Source organism: Hemitrygon akajei, unplaced genomic scaffold (assembly GCF_048418815.1).
Source record: "Hemitrygon akajei unplaced genomic scaffold, sHemAka1.3 Scf000055, whole genome shotgun sequence".
NCBI lineage: Eukaryota > Metazoa > Chordata > Chondrichthyes > Myliobatiformes > Dasyatidae > Hemitrygon > Hemitrygon akajei.
In genome coordinates, this window is record NW_027331941.1 from 3,695,733 (window position 1) to 3,713,453 (window position 17,721).

At 39.9% G+C, this 17,721-nt stretch overlaps 1 long non-coding RNA gene across 1 annotated transcript in view; it reads left to right on the plus strand.

The window, feature by feature from the left end:
* The first annotated feature begins 6,638 nt into the window (after positions 1-6,638).
* The window catches only part of LOC140721437 (uncharacterized), a 57,468-nt gene continuing 46,385 nt past the window's right edge, over positions 6,639-17,721 (plus strand). The window contains exon 1 of the long non-coding RNA XR_012097381.1: positions 6,639-7,074. This is a non-coding gene — a long non-coding RNA (uncharacterized lncRNA). The remainder of the gene's footprint in view (positions 7,075-17,721) is intronic.

The window sequence follows — 17,721 nt, forward strand, 5'->3', positions numbered from 1 at the left end:
GTTGTGAACATGTTGGCTTCTCAGCCGTTCTAGGCGCGTGTAATTTAATAACACACATAAAAGTACAAATAACGCAAAAAAGTAAAAGTGGTCTGCAAATAAATATTTATCCATTCTCCATATCACTATAATCCTACAGAAGAGAGATCGAGCACTTTTATAAATGTGCTTATTGGCATTATTATTTCCTATCCGGGGTGAGATTAATTCGCTTGTCCGTGCATCACACCTACAGGGTGCCAAATGTAACATTTCTATAGTTAAGCTGCCACGTTGCTTTCACTCTTGTGAATGATATTCAGTGCCGTTCAACACAAGGAGTGTTCTCTGACTTTCACTTTAAATTCCGCCTGACACAACTGGATACCACAATATCTGACTTTAATGTAATTTAGATCATCAAGGCCCCGTCTGACAGTGGTCACGAAACTAGTTAAATGAAGATCTGTTTTTGGAAACCAATGTGCATTCTATAGGTTATATTAAAATAAATCAGCATTTAGAAGGTCGAACTGCTGGCGTGTCAGTATCCTGACAAAACTACTCCATGATAAAAAAGAAAAGTCCAAGACCATCTATGAAAGGATTAGTGAAAAGCAAGTGCCGGGAGAGGGATGACTGTAAATTTCCAAGGGACTGAATATCTTTTAGCCTGCGGTTGAGTCAAACATCAAGAAATGGAAATAATGTGGTTCTGCTGTAAATCTTCCGAGAGCAGGCTATCCTCAAAAACTGAGTGACCGTGCAAGAAGGGGTCTAGTGAGGATGGCCGACGGGAGACCTATGATAAATATCAAGGAATTGCAGCCTTCAATGACTGAGATGGAAGAGGCTGTACGTAAAACAACTGTTGCACCGGTCCTTCACCAGTCGCTGGTTTATGGGATTGTGGTTAAGAGAAAATCATTCGTGGAGGAAAAGAAAACAGGTAAAATCTTGCCTGCAGTTCGCCAGAAGGCATGTGCAGACTGTGAATTTAGCTGAAAGAAGGATCAATGGTCTAATGAAAAAAAAAGAGCATTTTGTACATTATACTCAACGTCGTGTTTGGTGAAAACCAAACACCGTACATCCTAACAAAAACATTGCCCACCGTGGCTGCTTCACGGCAGCAGGCCCTGGAAATGTTGCGAACGTACAGGTTAAAACAAATGAAGCAAAATGCAGTCGTTATCCTGAGGGAAAATCTGATTCACTCTGCAAGAGTATTGTCACTTTGCAGAATATTTGTTTCCCAGCAAGTCAGTCATCCCAAAATAAACATTAATATCTAAAAAATACAACGAAATTAATGTCCTGGAGTGGCCAGGTCAGAGCCCAGACTCAATTCAATTGAGAATTTGTGCTGGAGTTGAAAAGAGCTATATAGTCGCGTCCGACATTCAATCTGGGCTTAAACTGTTCTATAAAAAGGGCTGAGGAAGAGGTTGTAGGGTCCAGGTGTGTAAATCTGTTAGGAAACTATCCACTCAGACGCAAGGACAAAGGTGCATCCACTAAGTACTAACCCGATAAGTGTACGAACGCTTAATAAATGAATTACGTTCTGATTTATATTTGTGGTTAATTAAGATGCCTTTATAGAGATCTATTTTCATTTTGATACGAAAGAGTCTTTACTTCTGTTGGTAATTAGCCAAATACCCAACTTAAATCTACTGCGATTCAATGCTGTAACACATGAAGCCTTAAAAACTTCGAAGCTTGGTAATTTTTTTTAATGGTTCTTCCTGTGCATAGACATGATGCCGTTCAAAGTAGATTTCACTGTCAGAGGCAGTCACTTCGAACTCTGAAGCTAAACAGAAGCTCACAATATCTCTTGACCCGTGGTGCCTAAGAGAAAACGTGTTCTTTTTCCCGTCAGATTGAGCTTGATCATAAGGCTCACTGTGCTGAGCACTGCTGTGCCGCCCTGTTCTAGGAAAACTCATGACACAAGGGTGCAGGGTGTTGTGGATAGTGTGGAGGGCTGCCAGTGGTTACAGCGGGACATTACTAGTATGCAATAGACGGCTGAGAAGTGCCAGATCGAGTTCAACCCAGATAAGTGTAAGGTGGTTCATTTTATGCAGGTCAAATGCGATGGCAGAATATAGCATTAATGCTATGACTCTTGGCAGTGTGGACGATCAGAGGGATCTTGGGATCCAAGTCCATAGGATACTCAAAGCTGCTGTGCAGATTGATTCTCTGGTTAAGAAGGCATACGGTTCATCGGACCTCATCAATCGTGGGATTGAGTTTAAGGGCCAAGAGGTGAATAGGACCCTAGTTAGAACTCACCTGGAGTAATGTGCTCAATTCTGGTCGCATCAGTACAGGAAGGACGAGAAAACCATAGAAATTGTGCAGAGGAGATTTACAAGGATGTTGCCTGGGTTGGGGAGCATGTCTTATGAAAGTAGGTTGATTGAACTTTACCTTTTCTCCTTGTAACGACGATGGATGACAGGTGACCTGATAGAGGTATACAAGATGATGAGAAGCATTGATCGTATGGATAGTCAAAGGCTTTTCCCCAACGCTTAAATGGCTAACTGGAGAGCGCATATTTTAAGGTGATTGGAAGTAGGTACAGAGGAGATGTCATTGATAGTTTTTCTTTTCCGCAGAGAGTGGTGGGTGTGTGGAATGGTCTGCCAATGGCGATGGTGGAACCGGATACGATAGGGTCTTTTAAGAGACTGCTGAAAAAGTACATGGAGCTTAGAAACATAGAGGACTATGGGTAACCCTAGATAATTTCTAAGTTAAGGACATGTTCGGGACAGCTTTGTGGGCCGATGGACCTGTATTGGGCTGCATTTCTTTCTATGTTTCTATGTTGTTTTCAGTTTTTTTTAAAGAGGTAAGCGAGCATACCTTTTCTTCTAATATGTTTCATCAAACTAGAATATGTCTAAAGCATGTTAACTATGGCAGAACAGGCAAAAATGGTTATTAGTTCCGGGCTCATTTTTACAGTAGGTTCCATAGCACGCACAGTAGTGGTAAAGCTGTCTCCTTTAGCTTGAGAGCGAATTCATGATTTATTTTAGTTCATATCTTTATTCTCTGCCTGAGATGTAGCCTCGTCTACTTTCCCACAGCTTGGGTGTTTAACAATATGCAATTGCCTTTCAATAAAATCCACCACCTAATGCTTGTGACTTTTTTGCATTGGCAAGAAGGTTCTATGGTCTGATGAATGCAAAATTGAACTTTTGGGCCATCAGACTATAAGTTCAGTTTGGTCTAAGCCAATCACTGTATATCATCCAAAACACACACTCACTGCTGTCAAACGTAGTGGTGGTTGCATTATTCTGTAAGGGGATGCTTCAATGCAGCAGACCCTGGAAGGTTTGTGAAAGTAGAGGTAAATTGAATGGAGAAAATTACCGGTAGGACCTGGAGGAAAACCTGTAAGAGTCCACACCAAAATATATTTGAGAATTTGCGGCTGTACTTGAAAAGGGATATTCACTCCATGCAAAATGACTGAGGTTAGAAATTTTGTAAATCGGGAGAGGGCAAATTACCGTGTCCAGATGTGCAAAGCTGATAGGGACCTATTCACACAGAATCAAGTAAGTAAGTGGTGCTAAAGGTGCACTTCTAAATGTTGTCTTGAAGTGGTCAATACTTATGCAATCTGTTATTTTGTTTTTCATAATTGTAATTAATTTAGATCACTTTGTAAACACCTGTTTTCACAGTGCGGGGAACGCATTTTTTTTTCCTGTTGATCGGAGTCAAAAACGCCAATGTGATTCAAAGTTGTAAAGCAAGAAAACATGGAAACTTCCAAGACGGCAGGGGACACGTACTTTTATTGGCATTGCATGCTGTATTTTCCTTCCTATATGTAATACGTTACTCATTTAAGTTTAATTTACTATTTATCTGCTCACATTTGGGTTTTGTTCAGATATAACTGTATTTATTCAGCTCCCTGAATATTATCAGATCGCACCCCCTCCTAATTTTAAGATATCAGCTACTTCACTATTTTTTTGTAATGTGCTTATTGACATCATTAATGCGAGTTCAGAACAGCAGCTGTACCAATATGAATCCCTGCAAAAGGCCACTTTCAAAAATATTTACGTTTGGTAATAATCCTCTCAACTTAATGTGTTGTTTTCTGTCTTTCAGCTAATTCTGCGCCCGCTCTTTCTTGAATCCCTACCTCTTGTAAATTGAAAATTAATTACTCGTGGCGTACCTTGTCAAAAGCCTTCTAAACGTCCAAGTAAATGATACCAACCGCTCTATCATTTCCACAAATGTTAAATGTCGCCTGATGGAACTCCAGCATATTTGTGTAACTTGATTTACCATTTCTGAACTCATGATAGCTTTCTGCTGGCATGCCTTCTCTTGTCAGCTCTTTTTCCAGCAACTTTATTCATGTTTCCATTATCTTGGCTACGATACACGTGAAGCTTCCCTGTCTATAGCTATAAGGATCAGTGAGGTCAGCGTTCTTATATACCGGGACAACGTGAACCCATTTCCAGTACTTTAGGATTTACGCAGACCTCAATTACATTTGAAAAACACATATTCTGGATTTATATGGACCTCTGTAGTGACTTTTGGATATACGTCGTCTGGCCCTCACTCTCTGAGATCTCGAATTCCCTTGAAACAATCTTATCTGTTTCTTCAACACTTACTGGGAAAAGGCTAACATGTTCGCATTCCTCCTGTAGAACCCGACACCGTGATCAAGCTGTAAACCACGAATGCTTATGGCAAATACTTTAGATCATTCCAATGACGCTAATCTCTTTCCCAGTTCGCGAATTCTCCAAGTCAATGTCAACGTCAACGTACATTTATAATCAGCGTATGTATACTTTATACAACATTGAGATTTATGTTCTTACAGGCAGCTACAAAAGACAGAAAGGAAGTAAAATCCAAAAACTAAGACAGTCGAACATCTTACTTGCAGAAGAAAAAAAACATGCCGCCAATAAAATTAAGCACATAATATTCAGAACCAAAAATCACAGACGTGAGTCCACACTGTGATATTTGCAGGCTACAGCTACAATTAAGTGCAGAAAAGAGGAATGCTCCCTGAGCAACGAGCAGGAATTCAGGGCAGAGTGCAGGAAATCTCTGGAAGCACCGATCTGAACGGGCACCGACACCTTGTCCTGTTCCATCTGTCCCGGTGCTTAAAACATCTTGATTTTGCTCTGGAACCGGGACCCAGCCACTACGCTACGGTCTCAGGCCGATGCCCCGACAACTTCTGTGATACAGTTCGGTTTCTGAGAGACGATTTCCAGCCCTTCCCCATTTTACTTATTTTTTGGAAAGGCCGAACCTTCTGTGTCAACGTTAAGACCGCCTTACAAGATTATTACTCTGGTTTTGCTTTCTATAACGTTGTTCATTGGCATGATTAAAAACGGGTTTTGTAATTATGATATAATATCTGGGGCACTAACAGAATCTGATAGATTTTCCATGAGTTTCACGAGTCATGCTAGACCCGGAAAACCGAGAGCATATGATTGTTTGTGTATGTTTCAAAGAACAATTGCAAACTATAAGAGCTCGGACACCACCCACCTCTGAAACAAAGGTACACAGAAATAATCACTCAACACACTGACACTAAAGCTTACCGACGCATATAATAACACAGCGGAATAAATTGAATAAATACAAGCAAATTTGCTGTGTCATTGCGTGCGTGTGCGTGTGTGTTTGATTCTCCTTCTCTCTCGCTCTCTTCCACACGCTCGCTTGCGCTCACACACGGGCCCACTCGCTCTCTCTCGCTCTCTCTCTCTCTCTCTCTCTCTCTCTCACTCTCTCTCTCTCTCTCTCTCTCTCTCTCTCTCTCTCTCTCTCTCTCTCTCTCTCTCTCTCTCTCTCTCTCTCTCTCTCTCTCTCTCTCTCTCTCTCTCTCTCTCTCTCTCTCTCTCTCTCTCACACACACACACACACACACACACACACCTTGTAGATATTTCCTTTGTTTGGAAACACCGCCTTCGAAGATGGCTGAAGGCCCAGTCATCAATAATAATGATATGACGTCTGACATCTGAGCCAAGAACTGATGATACTTTGGTCATAACCATGCAAGGAGAAGTTGACTTATAACGCTGTCTGTGAAACACGGTTTCAGAATGTTTTGTCTTCGTACTTCTCGGAATGTCTGATAGCATAACAAATTGTATCTGGTTATTCGCTGCATGATGCGTGTTTTTACACATTATATTTATCCTCATTACTGCAGATTATAGCTATTCAGGACATGCTCTCAGATAGGATTCCCAACCTTTTTTATGCCATGGACCAATACCATTAAAGCAGGGTGTCCGTGGAGCCCAGGCTGAGTCTAATATGATCTCCTACCTCAAATCTACTGCTCTGAAGAAAACAAACCATGTTACCATCGAAACATCACACTAGAATTTTACTTCCAAGATCACCGTGAATTTCTGAAATGTATCTCCTACCCTCTGTCACTGCTCCAAAAAGTCAATTTTAAAAATTCAAGCAAGTCAGTAGTAAGCTTCCTCTTTGATGTTCAGCACACCCTGTCCAAAGTTCGTGTCACAGTCGTAAGTCCAGACTTTAATCTTATCAAAGCTGCTCCAATCCTGATTCCATGGAACGGAAGTTCACGTACAGTGCAATTGCCTTTTTTGCGGCAATGACGACAGTTCACTCGGTCAGTCTTTCACAATTGTATGAAACGCTAAGGAGACAGGTTACTTCCCGATCGCTGTTCGTTAAATTACACACAAAAAAAAAGCATGAACGTGCTTTATTTTACCAGCAGAGAGAAACCTGGGGCAGCGAGTGCCTAAGCTAAATATAGAAGCAGCCAAACAAGAAAGGGCGTTGTGATAACTCTGCATGAGCCGTACAGCATTTGGAATAATGCATGCCTTTGCAGATTGGTTATTACATTTCGAGAAAGTTAACTCCGTATATTCGAAAAAGAGCTCTATTTAAATTGGTGTCGCAGATTTCATCAGGCAAACAGGAATATCTTTGCAGTTACGGAGAGATGTAAAACTTTGCCAAATCTATAGTTCTACATTTCTACTACAGGTAAGATAATAATTATTTTTATTTGCTGTTCAGTGGTCGTTTAATAGTGGCATTATGTATTGCTACGGCAAACTGCTGTAGTCGAAACTTCCGTGTTTAGTAGCGTTCTTCCAATTCGTCTATTGTCCGTTCAATTTCACATTGATTATACCAGAACAACGTCGAAAAGTTCAATGAGACGATGAACACAAAATCCATCGCTTCTTTGTTTGTGTGACCCAATCTACTCACGTTCGATTAGTTGTGAAATTGGTGCACACAGTGGTACGAGAAAGCTTGTGAGCTCTTTCTCTACTTCTGCATAAATATGCCCTGCAATGTGATCAGATTTTCACGTCCTCAAGATATAAAGGCAACATATAGATAAAGCCAAACCGATTGACAAAACAATACGAAAAACATCATACTGTTGTGGAACGTATTCATTTATTCTTTGAGAAAAAATATCCGACATTACATGCATTTGTTGGGGGAAAAGGAAAGGTAAACTTTTGCCTTTAGTAACTGGTGTGACTCTTGGGACAGTAATAGCTTCAGCAAATGTTTCCGGTAATTGTGGATCAGTATAGCAAATCGGCTTGGCTGAATGTTCGGTCATTCCTCCTTCCAAAACTACATCAACGCTGGGATCTTGGGGATTCCTTACATATTCTTCTTGCTTCAGGTCCTTCCACAATATTTCCATAGGATTAGGGGCAGAGCTTTGATTTGCCCATTCATAGCACTATTTTAAGTCCTTTTAAAATATTCTATTCAGGATATGCTGTTATCTTCCGGATCACTTTCTTGTCTCATTACTTAAGTTCCATTAAGCATCAGGTGACGAACTGTTACCGCGACATTATCCTATAAAATGATTTGCTGCCGTTTTGAGTTCATTCTTTCAGCAACGATTGCAAGCTGCCCTGGTGCTGAGGCACTAAAAGGGCGCCAAACCAAGATGCTACTTTGCAGTTGGAATGGGGTTTTGGTCTGTGCGAGTAATATCCCTTTTCTACCAAACGTAGCAATATGCATTTCGGCCAGAAAGTTCAACTTACGTCTAAACTGTCCCCAGAACATTATCCCAGAAGCCTAGAATATTCAGCGTTTTTTTCAAACATGCGACGTGCAGTAATGTATTTTTGGAAAGCAGTGGTAACTTCCGTGGTGTCCTTCCATGAACAGTATTCTTGTTCAGTGTTTATGTTAGTATGCACACAGGAATTTACAGTTTAGCAAGTTCTAACATTTTCTGCGGGTCTCTTGATGTTACACTTGAGTTCTCGTTCACCTCCTTCGGCATTGCACGTTGTGCACATGGTGTGATCTTGGCAGCATGCCCAGTCCAAGGGAGAGTAGCAACATGATTGACTTTCCTCCATTTGTAGAACACTCCGCTCTTCAGAAATGCTTTTGTTGCCTTTTCCAGCTGCATGCATCTGTAAAATTATTCTTTTGAGGTTCTCTGAAAGCTTTTTTTGTTGGAGGCGTGGTGCGCATTAACAGGTCTTTCTTGGGAAGAGCAAGCTCTATCAGTAAGCTACCATTTCTGTGTCTTTCTTATCGGGCAAGGTTTCTCTACAATCCAAACCTTCAATCTCAGATCATTGATTGGAACGTCTGACTCCGAATAGCTTTGGTAGAAGAAATTAACCTTTTCTCTCCAAAACATACATGTAATATTGGAATACTTTTCTCAACAAATAAATAAGCATGTAAAATGCGTTTGTGTCACTTAATTAATTGGCGTTTCTTTATCTAGCTATTAGGACTTACGTGAAGTTCTGAACACTTTTTAAGTCATATTAATGCAGTTTAGATGAACAGACAAATATGTAGCAGATGGAATACATTGTAAGGATGTGTAGGATCCTGCAATTAGACTGAGCACCGAACAACTTTGAGTATTATCTAACTCGTCATTCCCAAACTTTCTTTATGCCATGACCAACGCCATTCATCATGGCTCTTCTACTTTCCTTTCAGTCCTAATCTCCTTCCTTCTCCCCGTAAACCTTAATGCTCTGAATCATCAGGAACCTGTCAAACTCTGCCTCAAATAGAACGTGTTAGCTGGCCTGCAAGGCTGCCCGTGGCAATTAAATCCTTAAGGACACTATTAGATCAATGAAATTGCACCTCAACTAGATTATAGATGGAGGTCCGTCTATTCTTAGTCCCTCACGTACTGAGTGTCCGACCAGAAAAATCATGCAATGCACATCTACACTCAGTAGTCTTTCAGTATTCAAGAGGTTTCAATAAGATCCCTGTTCATAGAAAACTAGAAACATAGAAAAACTACAGCACCATACAGGCCCTTCGGCCCACAATGTTATGCCGAATATGTACTTACTTTATAAATTACCTTGAATTATCTATAGCCCTCAAATTGTTTAAGCCCGATGTAACTATCCGGGGGTCTCTTACAAGTTCCTATTGTATCCGCCTCCACCACCAACGCCAGCAACCCATTCCACGCACTCACCAGTCTCTGAGTAAAAAACGTACTACCGACGTCTGCTCATTTGTCTAACTTCCAGTGAGTACAGGCACCGAGCTATCATTTGGTCTTCATTTCACTCACAGAAGCACTCTAGTGAACCTCCTCAAAACTCTATGGAAAGACAGCATATCGTTTCTTAAACAAGGGGCCCAGAACAACATTCCAAGTGAGGCCTTACTAGTGCCTTATAAAGCCTCAACAGTAACACCTTGCTTTTATATTCTAGTCATCTCGAAATGTATGCTAACATTGAATTTGCCTCCGTCAGCAGTGATTCAATCTGCACAATTATGTAAGAGAATACCCAAGTCACTTTGCACCTCGCTTGTTTGATCTTCCTTTCTAATTAGAATGGGTTTCACATTTGTACCTTATTAATGGTATTTTCAAGACATAATAAAAGTTTGGGAAGCACTATTTAGAAAATACTCTACCTCTTTATGTATTCGACGAAATTGCATGAAACTACACGTCCTGATATTGCATTCCATCGCCTCATCTTTGCACATTCTCTTAATTTGTCTGTCTGCAGCGTCTCCACTTCCTCAACGCTACAATACCCTTCCATATATCGTATATCCCGCAAAGGTGCCACACAGCCATCAATTAAATCATCCAAGTTCATTTATCTACAACATAAAGAAAAAGCTGTTCCAGCTGTCCCCAGTCGAACGTCACTGCTGACCGGCAGCCAACCAAACAGAAAGGCTCCTTTATTACAACTTTTTGTCTCTTGACAAATCAGCAAGTGCACTTCGATTATTGCGGTTATTTCTTGAAAAAAAAAACCCAACATTCTGAAAAGGAAAATATTTTCTTAAATACCCCCAAACCAGTTCCTTAACAATCGAATTCAAGATCATTGTAACTACTGACGTCAGGACAGCTGGACTATTTTTTCCTGCTTTCTACGTCTCTCATATCTTGAAGAGTGGGGTGACATTTGTCATTTTCCAATCTTCCTGAACCATTCCAGAAATTATTGAGTCTTGAAAGATCATTACTGATACCTCTGTAATCTGTTCATTCATATCATACAGAACTTTGGGGTGTAGAACATCTGTTCCAGGTGACGTATCTACCCAGGCCTTCCAGTTTCCCAAGAATTGTTCAACTGGTAAAAGCAACTTCATTCTCTACTGCGCCCTGGCAGTACTGCACATCACTTTTTTCCCCCAACAGTGAAGACTGATGCAAACTATTGGTCACACCTTCTAACATTTCTTTGTTCCTCTGCACTACCTCTCGAGCATCATTGTCCAGCGCTCCTGCATTTACACTCGCCTGTCCATTACCCTTTACATTTCAGAAGAGACATTTTTTATGTTCTATAATACTATTGTCTATCTTATCGCCATATTCCATATTTCTCCCCTGTCTTTTTAGTTGCCTTTTATTGGGTTTTAATAGCTTCCTTGTCCTATAACTTCTTTTTTTGCTTTATATTTTACCTTTGATTTCCGTACTCAACCATGGCTGTGTCATCCTTGTTTCAGAATACTTCTTCTTTGCGGTGTATCTATCCTGTGTTTCCTTATTTGCTCACCGAAATTTCAGCCATTGCTGTACTGAGGTGATCCCTGCTGATATCCCTTGATAATCAACTTTGTCCAGTGCTTCGGTCTTTCCGTTTACACTTCTACAATACTAATAAATCTGACTTTACCTTTTACTTCTCAAATTGCAGGGTGAAATAGCTAATAAAATAATGATTGTGCCTCTTAGTGTCCCATTACCTTAAGGTCTCTAATCCATTCTACTTCATTGCACAACAACATATAAAGATTAGTTGATCGCCTAGTGAGCTTAATGTCGGCTGCTCTGGAAAACCATCCTAAGGGCATCCCACAAAGTCCCTCTCATCCGATCCAGCACCGTTGATATCCCCTATCGATCCACATAATAGCTTCCCTCACGACTATTGTACCATTGTAATTTGTAGCTTACATCTTTGTTGAAGCCCGGATGACAGTAAATAATTCCCATCAGGACCGTTTACCCTTCCAGTTTATTAGCTCTACCCACAGGGATTACTTCTCTTGCTGATCCTATGTTAACCCTTTCTAAAGTTATGATTCCGTTCTTTTACTAACAGAGCCACGGCAAACCCTCTGCTTATTTATGTGTCCTATTTATATCATGTGTATACTCTCAAGTGTAGCTTCCAGCTACAACCTTCTTTCAGCCACAACTCATTGGTCGCCATAGCGTCATGCCTGCCAATCTCTAAAAGTGCTCAAAGTTAATCTACCTGCTTCCATATATTCTGTGTACTCAATCCAGCCCTGAAGTCATCATCGTTTTTAATTTTGTCCCTCATTCATGTTCCAATTCATTCTGTTGACTGCTATTTTGCCATACCTTCAGCTTGTTCTTGCAAGCAGAAGCAATACAGACTACTTCTGTAAACTAAACCCAGGATTTCTGAACATTTGGAAAGGTATAATATGATTAGGAATAGTCAGCATGGCTTTGTCAAAGGCAGGTCAGCATTGAATTTTTTGAGGATGTGACTAAACACATTGGTGAAGGTAGAGCAGTAGCTGTAGTATATATGGATTTTAGCAAGGCATTCGATAAGGTATCCAATGCAAGGCTTATTGTGAAAGTAAGGAGGCATAAGATCCGAGGGGTTATTGCTTTGTGGATCTATAACTGGCTTGCCCACAGAAGGCAAAGTGTGATAACTGACGCCTCATATTCTGCACGGAGGTCAGTGACCATTGGTGCGTCTCATGGATCTTTTCTAGGACCTCTACTCTTTGTGATTTTTATAAATGAACTGGATGAGGGAGTGCAGGGACGGGTTAGTAAAGTTGTTAATGATACAATGGTTGTGGGTGTTGTAGATTAGTGTGGAGGGCTGTCAGAGGTTACAGCGGGACATTAATAGAATGGAAAACTGGGTTGAAACGTTGCAGATGGAGGTCAACCCAAATAAGTGTGAGGTAAGTCATGTTGGTAAGTAAAATAGGATGCAGAAAGTTGCATTAATGGTGAGACGTTCGGCAATGTTGAGGATCAGATGGATCTTGGGGTCCGAGTTCATAGGACACTCAAAACTGCTACGCTGGTTGACTCTTTGATTAAGAAGGTATATGGTACATGGCCTTCATCAATCGTGGTATTGAGTTTAAGAAGGAGAGGTAATGTTACAGCTTTATAGGACCCTGGTCAGATCCCACTTTGAGTACTGTGCTCCTTTCTGGTCACTTCACTAAAGGAAGAACGTGGAATCTATATAAAGTGTGCAGAGGAGATTTGCAAGGACGTTGCCAGGATTGGGGACCATGCCTTATGAGAACATTTTGAGTGAACTCCGCCTTTCCTCCCTGGAGGGATAGATGATGAGAGGTGAATTGATAGAGGTGTAAAAGATAATGAGAAACATTGATCAGGTGGATAGTTAGAGGTTTTTCACCACGACTAAAATGGCGAGCACGAGAGGGCACAGTTTTAAGGTGCTTGGAAGTAGGTACAGAGGAGATGTCAGGTTTTTTTTTCCGCAGAGAGTGGTGCATGCGTGGAATGGGATGTGGGCGGCTCTGGTGGAGGCGGAAACGACAGGGTCGTTAAGAGACTCCTGGATGGCTACATGGAGCTTCAAATAATAGAGGGCATTTGATAAAGCCTGGGTAGTTCTAAGGTAGGCACATGTTTGGCGTAGCTTTCTATGCCGAAGGGTCTGTATTGTGCTGTAGGTTTTCTATGATTCCGTGTTTCTATGTTCACAAGTCACTCTGAACCTTTGAAACCAACAGCCTAAAATAAAATCAATAGTAGAATTCGGGCATTTGCCCATCGAGTATAGTATGCTAGTCAATTATTACTGATTTATTTTTTTCTCAGAATAGAAGACTATTCTGAGCAGATTTGTTTTGTCCCTTATCTTAGAAAGGTGCTAAAACCGAAGAGATTTTAACAGGTTTGGAAAATGATTGCATGATTGAATGGCTTGTCACATCAAGAACATTTCATGGTTCACGCCCAGTGTTTCATTAGAATTCAGGATAATGGTGGTTGACCTAATTGAAATGCCTTGACATAGTGGATCTGGGTAAGAGTGTTTAGGAGCAGAGGGACACAGCCACATAATAGAGCGGTGTCCTTTTAGAACAGATTTGAGGAGGAATTTATTCTGCTGGAGAGTGGTGAATCAGTGGCATTGGTTAACATGGGTTGCTATCCATTCTTTCTAGGACTAAAGGTGTTCACAAAGTTCTTAGTGTGATCCAGCCATTGTTCTACGAACCACCAAATTTACATCAACATTCAACAGGCTGGGCAGTATCAATGTTTATAAAAACAATCAAATTATCAAGAAAAAGTTTTCGACGCAGAAGTGGAGAGAAGGAAGCTATATTTTTTTGACAGCTGAACAGATACATTGGATTAAAAAGAGGCCACTGTAGCCCTTAATTCTTTTTTTAACCTTTAAATGTAATAATAAACATAGCCAAAAAAAGTTATATGACCTTTTAATCATTTGTGATAGGCAAATAGTGAAGTTTATTGCAAGTATGAGAGAACAGCTCCTACAGAGGAAGGGTGATACCATTTAGAAATGACAATGGATATATGCGGACATAAAATTAATCATGCCAAATTGATCGAAAATATCTGTCGAAGCAAATAAATTAATAGAGATATACCGGTAGTTTATGCCTGTTTATTTCTACTTCTATATACTTCCAGCCGAATTCCCCTGAACACTTATGAGAATGCAAAATTAAAGAATGCACATTCCATGATAAGGTACTTGTCATGAAATTTGTTGTTTTGGCGGCAGCAGATACAATGCAATATAGAGCAACAGAGAACTAAAACTGTGAATTTACAGTTTTTAATACATTACAGGATTACACACACGTGTGTGTGTACATTTGCTTTGGATGTGTTAAAAAGTGGTGTAAAACTAGAAAAGCAAAAAAAAAGGAAAGTAGTGAAGTAGTGTTCATGGACTCAATGTCCATTCAGATATCGGAAGCAGAAGGGTAGACGTTGTTTCCTAATCGCTGAGTTTGTGACTTCATGCTTCTGTACCGGCTTCCTAACGGTAGCAATAAGGAGAGGGCATATCCTGTATGGTCATGCTGAATGCTAGCTTTTTGAGTCATCGATCCTTGAAGATGCCCTGGAGACTACAGGTTCTGCTGATCATAATGGAGCTGACTCAGTTTACAGCTCTATACAGCTTACTATTTTGAGGTATTTTATTCCGTTTTTGAAATCTGGATGATCTGTTTCTACATTCAAATACAGCACAAATGCATTCGTATAAGATTCGGCATTGAGAGGTTTAGACACAATGTCTTGAGTTGTTTTTCCTCAATTGGAGATGTTCCTTTGCAATGTTGGCTTTGCTATGTTACAAAGATTCAGTTTTGTTCGAATACTGCCTAGTTATTATATAAAAAAAAAACAAGAATTGCATTGTTTAGAATATGTCAACAATGATCTGATATTTGAGAGTAAAGTTTCACTCTCTGGAGGCCTGGGGGAGATGGGGAGGTTAAGATAACCGACTTCATGTTTCCTAGACGATTGCATGCCTGTTGTAATGCATTTATTTATACAAGCAGTAACTTGTCCAGCTACAGTAACTTTTTGCAGTTGAACGTTAAATGTGGAGACGATTAGTTCACCCTGATGTTCGGTTGTTTGCTTTTTTTTTCTGTTCCAGCAATGTTACATATTCTTTAATGCCGTTGGAACAAGGTGGATTTTATAAAGTTAAAACTTTACCAATTGCAAAGTAATTGGGAATTTATCATGATGGCTACTTTGTAACAGTGCACTGAACACATTACAGTCACTATGGAGCATTACCGAGTTAATGATTAAAGAAAGATAAAACATTGTTTACTCTGTGGTAACAAAATTCTGAACTTTGAGACTGAACTTAACGTTTATAGTCACTGTGAGGATAATCTTTCGACTACATACTTAACAGACTATTAAAAAACGTTGATGAACTATGATCTTTTACTCGTCAAATAAAATATGGTTTGTGGACTGGAGCTTGGCTGATGATAATCTTGGTTCTTTGGTTAGTTATTGTGAAACCAAATGAGACACATTAGATACATGAGGGGAAGGGAAATTTGATAGGTCTGTTGTTAATTATGGAAGCTACTCATAGGGGCAGTGCAAACTGTCGTTTTCCTCTGATTTTTGTTGAGATGAAAATTAGAGGTCATGAAGTAAGAGTGAATGGTAAAATATTTCAGAGGGCCCTGAGGGGGGAAGGTCTTCACACTTACCGGGGTACCTGCAGAAATGGTGGATGCAGTGTCCATTTCAGAATGTGAGACATGTTTTCGATGAAAACATGAATGGGAGTTGTGGGGAGTGTTTTGCTTTAAGTGCAATGTCAATGGGGGTAGTCAGAAAACATTTCGCCAGGAACGAGACGGACTGAAATCCAGCTTCCGTTCAGGTTATAACTCTATAGCCGATGCATCTTCATATAGAATATGTCTCCCAGATCAATCAATTTAATCACAATCTTCAGTGTTTCAAAAGACCCTGCCCATTCTTGTAGCTCTTATTTAACTATAATTTGGTACCCGAAAGCGTCGTGATTGTTATTAATGGGATTTTAAACACCTCGATAATCCATAGAAAGAAAATGACGACACTGATTTCAAAAGCTAGGATTTATATCACTTTATTAGCCAAATGTATACTCTTATATTTGATTTCATAATATTGTCTGATCACTGTTCGAGGGGACCATTTGACTTCAACCATTCTTTGATTTACCCCACTGAGTTTACTGTATTATCAGAATTAGTTACGCCGAGGTCACAATGCCCTGATTAATTCATTTTCAATTTACAACAGCACAAAACACAACTTCAAATTCAGTTATATTGAACTGAAAATGAGGAAGCAAGTAACTGCGAGAGCCCGGCCCTCTGAGAACAGCGGCATATCGTTATTAGGAAGAAAAATGAAACAAAATTTCCATAATGGAGAATACTTCGGGCCATATTCGGCCTTTAGGTTTTAAACTGCTGCGTAATATTTACATTTGGGTATGTGAGCACAAAAGGAGTAAATAGCGGCAGGACTCCGGCATATTATACAACAATTTTGATTACAAAACTACTATAAAATATTACAAAAATGTAAGCACGACTTCAGAATTGAAGGACAACCTTTCAGAACTGAGATACGCAGTAATTACTTTAGTCAGAGGGTGGTAAATCTGTGCAGTTTGTTGCCACGAGAGCTGTGGAGTTATTGGGTGTATTTAATGCAGAGATAGATAAGTTCTTTATTAGCCAGGGTATCAAAGGGTATGGGGTGAAAATAGGAGAGTGGGGATTACTGAGTGAAGTGGATCAGCCCATGATTAAATAGTGGAGCAGACTCGATGGACCGAATGGCCTACATCTGCTCCTATATCAATTGCCCACATAAGTTAATCTTTCCAATCGTGGAATCACTCTCGTTATCTTCTGCACCTCTATAAAACCAGATTATCCCTCCTTCTCTAAGGACACAAGGTGCTCACAATGCTTTCTTTGTGGGTCTAAATAATGCACTACAAAGCCCTTAATTGACATCAATATTCAGCAGGCTAGGCAGTATTTATGTGAACAGAAACAAGCAAAGTATCAGTAAAACGTCTCCAAGGCAGAATTAGTGAGAAAGACATATGAATTTCAATTTTTGTTTTCGTGTTGAACAACTACATTCGATTAAAATGTTGCCCAATGTAACGCTAAAAATGTTACCCTGAAATGGAGAAATAAACATACTAAGAAATGCTATATGATCATTTGTGATGGGCCAATAGTGAAGTTCATTGCAAATATGAAAGTGTAGATCCTACTGGGGAGGGTGGACAATGACAGTGGAGATTTGTGGATATAAAATTGACCATGCCAAATCGATCGTAAATATCCGTGCATGAGAACAAAATAATAGAGAAATACTGCTTCTTTATGTTGTTTATTTCTACTATTCGATAATTCCACTGAATTCCCATAATACACATGAGCATGTAAAATTTTAGAACGCACTTTCGATGGTAAGGTAGTTGTCATGAAATTTGTTGCTTTGGCAGCAGCAGTACATTGCAATACATAATAACAGAGAACAAAAACTGTAAATTACAAGTTTTTAATACATGACCGAATTACACAAGT